The sequence below is a fragment of the Macrobrachium rosenbergii genome, chromosome 16 (assembly GCF_040412425.1).
Source record: "Macrobrachium rosenbergii isolate ZJJX-2024 chromosome 16, ASM4041242v1, whole genome shotgun sequence".
NCBI classification, from domain to species: Eukaryota; Metazoa; Arthropoda; class Malacostraca; order Decapoda; family Palaemonidae; genus Macrobrachium; species Macrobrachium rosenbergii.
In genome coordinates, this window is record NC_089756.1 from 15,294,332 (window position 1) to 15,298,725 (window position 4,394).

Genomic DNA, 4,394 nt, shown 5'->3' on the forward strand with positions numbered 1-4,394 from the left:
ATTTAGTTCTAACCCTTTCATCGTTTGATATCAGCAGTCTAGGATAGCTCACCCTGCGGAGCCTTATGGTTGGATGTTTATCATAAGGCTGATTAAAGCACCTTTGGAGTATTTGAAAATCAGTCTGCTTGTTAATATTTCTGTTGACAAAAATGATTCTGTAACAAAAAGAGCAATAATAATAATAATAATAATAATAATAATAATAATAATAATAATAATAATAATAATAATAATAATAATAATAATAATAACAGCACTTGGAAATCTGTTAAGATGAAAATAATCACCTAAGTGATGGCCACATATCGTCGACGCTGCGGCCATCACTTCACCAGCAAGAACATAATGGTACAATTAAATTATCCGTATCGAATAGAGTTAAAAAAGAGAAATTCGAAGACTGTTTCGTAATTCAGTGTGCAGTAATTACCTAAGTTTACAAAATTACAGTAATTTCAAGTGCGCATGGACACTTATGAATTATCAAAGTCCTGCGAAATGCGCCGTGTGCATCGTTCGTTATTCTGAGCTCCGACTTCAAGGCTCTGCCGATGCCCGGGGATGAGTGTATGTCATAATGTACGAAAAGTCTTGGCAACATGAGCCCATCGGGGAAAATTACGATTTCGAGAGAAGCCTCCACGAACGTTCGTACATTTCTAGAGAAGTCCTTGTGCCGTAAATACTCACGCGAAAACGCACGGAGTTATAATAATGCGCCGAGTAAGCGCTAATTACAGAGTTGTCCGGGCTAATGAGAGCATCGTATTTAAAAGGGAGTTGATTTTATAACCGCATGAAGCCCGCCCTTCCTCGCTCTCCCTTTATGCAGATGAATCGTTTGTTCTGAGTACCCAAATCTTCCTTCCTTGAACTAATTGATAATGGAGACGTTCCCTGTACGTATACAAACCGTTCTTTCTTCCCGAGGCGTCCGATGCGGGAAGAAATATGAAAAAATTTTTTCGTCTACCTTTTTATCGGGAAATGAATTCGTAACCTTGTTTCGAGTTAGGGTAATCTTTAGCAGTCCTTAATATGAAACTGATTGAAGTCAATCTTCGTGTTACTTGCATATATATATATATATATATATATATATATATATATATATATATATATATATATATATATATATATATATATATATATATATATATATATATATATATATATATATATATATATATATATATATATATATATATATATATATATATATATATATATATATATATATATATATATATATATATATAAACGTGAATGTAATAGGAAATTGTGTTGTGAAATTATTGTAAACTTATCGCTTGAATTTTCGGTATTTTTCTTTATAAGGAAAAGTTGATGTGACTGGTAACTCGGTTATTTTACTCATCTCAGACCTGATAACAAAAATTTTAGAGAGTTGAGCCTCAGTCTAAAGAAGTTTTAGTTATTAGAAGTTATTAGACCAAGTGAAATCAGAGCATGTAAAATTCTAGAGCCAGATCTTAAAAAACTTTTAGGGGTGGGGGTCATTCTTTTGGTAACATTCATAGACTGAGCTCGTGTGCATTAACTTAACGTATTTTGACTAATTTCTGAATTAAATTTACGGTGAAAGTCGAAATCGACTGCTCTTAAATCCTTATTTGGGATGCACTTGCAGCGAGAATAGATTTTGAACATTACTTAGCGTGATAATTCCGTAAGATTATGCTAAACATCAAATTCGAAACCGAAATGGTCACAATAAAATCAATAGGAATTAAATTAGAGGGAACGGTCAAGTTACATATATTTCCCCTTACAGAGGAACCAGAAAGAAAGAATGATAATGGACCCAAACAATAAATAGAAAACGGCATGTATTCCCATGGGCATTTGCGAGTATCTGTTCAATGTATCTTAAATCGTAATCAGGCGGGACATACATGATAATACGGTTAGATACCCGAAAAGATGGTCGTTGTCTTCAGGGTGTCAAACCGTATTTTGTTTAGTTTCATGCAGTAATAAATGAAATTCGTATATTTTAAATAAAAAGGAATTTAAAATTCGGTAGTTTTGTCCTATTCCTAATAATTTTTCTTTTCATGCTAAATTTTTTTTTTATATTTGTTGTTTTATTCTAAATAGTTTTTTCTTCTTTTATTTAATTTCTTTTTTTATGTTTTCATAATTCCATTCAGGGGAGAAAAGACTTTGCAAAGGTATTTCTGGATAACGAATCTTGCTTAAAATAAAAACTACTAAAAATGATAAGTAGATAACAAAACATTAAAGTATAATGAGACCAAACGTTACATTGTTCAAAAGGAATTCTCACGATCCCACACGCAAATACATGTTTTGCATTTTCAGTTCCGGTTTAAGATTAGAAAACCTGTTAAAATCAGCTTTTTTTCTAGTGCATTACACTTCCCTATTTATATTTCCGTATATGTTTGAATCTTGATTTTCAAAAAATCGACGTTTACCCTTCGAAACTTATTTTCATGACATTTCAAAACACATATTCTTGTGGCAGTTATGAAAATTAATGTTTAATTGCCTTTTGGCCGAACTATGGCTCCCAGGCTCCCCAAGTTGGGTATTATTCAAGTAAAAAAATTAGGGCACAATTTAAGAGTACAGTTTAAAATACAGCTAAACGAATTCTTATCATACACGGATGGCTCATTAAAGAAAAAAGATAGTGAAAACCTGCAATGAAGATTTCATGTTTTTTATTTGATATGCAATATTCATCTGCGACTAACATAAGATTTTATATATGTTATGAAATTGCTTTATCTCGGGTTTTCTAGGCTCGTACACAGTCTTGCTCAATCTATTTATGATTTAGTAATGGGAATGACAAAAACTGTTGGCATACGTATATTTCCTCTTAAACATAACCAAGAAAATAGTAATTTTTAGACAACAGGACCACCAACGTCTCTCTCTCTCTCTCTCTCTCTCTCTCTCTCTCTCTCTCTCTCTCTCTCTCTCTCTCACACACACACACACACACACACACACACACACAACACAAACACAAACATATATTATATATATATATATATATATATATATATATATATATATATATATATACATATATATAGATATATATATATATATATATATATATATATATATATATATATATATATAATTGTATGTATATATATACATACATACATACATACATACACGACACATACGCGTCTTTTTCCTCTCAGAGGGGCGAGATGGCTCTTCGTATCAAGGGCAGATTATATGTAAAGGCCTTTGGATCTTTGGGTATCTCCATAGAAAAAGTAAACGGTTTATGTGACTTAGGTCCTTTTATAAAACATTTTGAATAATAAAACCTGAAGGTAAGGTATATTTAGCATAGGATATAAAGTGTGAATTGTTTACTTGCACTGAGAGGAATTAAAGTGGAATTTTGAGCATCTGCTTTCAGATGATATTTCCAGCTTATGATGTGTACATCACCTTAGGCCCATTGGAGATGATTAAATGCCTCCACTCACCGCTGGGTCAGGGGGTGTGTGCAGCCATAACTGGGGGAGCTGTACTGTATGTTCTCCATTCGTTCCCTGCATATTGAGTGGATAACGCATCAGCCGGCTACTTGAGTGTCAGCGAATCAAATCCCTACAGAAGAAGTTACTGGTAGCACCTGTTTTCAGGTGATATATGTCTGATATATTGAAACTTGCTATTGTAGGCTAGCCTAGCCTATACTCATCTATATACATTGGATCTTACATTCTGTTGTCTTACGGAAAATGGTCTAGGTTTAACTGTTTCGTTTAAAATGAATGAATGTAGTGACAGAGGTTGACAGTCATGGCTTTGTCAATTTTGTCAGTCTTCTTTACTTAGTCTAACTTAGACTAGCTTTTGATTATGACTACAGCCTAGGATTGATGATACATGGGAACTCTTGCTAAAACTATCTTATTACCACTGAAGATCTGGGTTGTACTTGAAGACTGCTTGCTATTGCTTCGAAAGCCCATTAAACGAGATTGAGTGAAACATTCTCAGTCAACTACATCTTTATAGTAATGTGGTTAGCATTCTGGTTTGTTATTTGTTGACTTTTTGCAGCTAAGTAATCTGACCCTGTTGTTGCCGAAAGATTATTTTTCTGTTCAGTTTCCTCCCGATCACTGATTTATTTGTGGGTTTATGAACACCAAATATGTTTTACGTATCTAGGTTATTTTACATCTTCTTCTCTGGTCAGAGTGTGCATCTTGTCCTTTGTTTCTGGACAAGGATCAGTTGCAAAAACAAAGATGGGAAGAAAAAGATACTGAGAGCTTAACATTGTAATCTTGATAGCTTCGGAAATATCAGCCGAATCATAAAACAATTAAGATCTTCAGTCATTTTTGTGACACATCAAC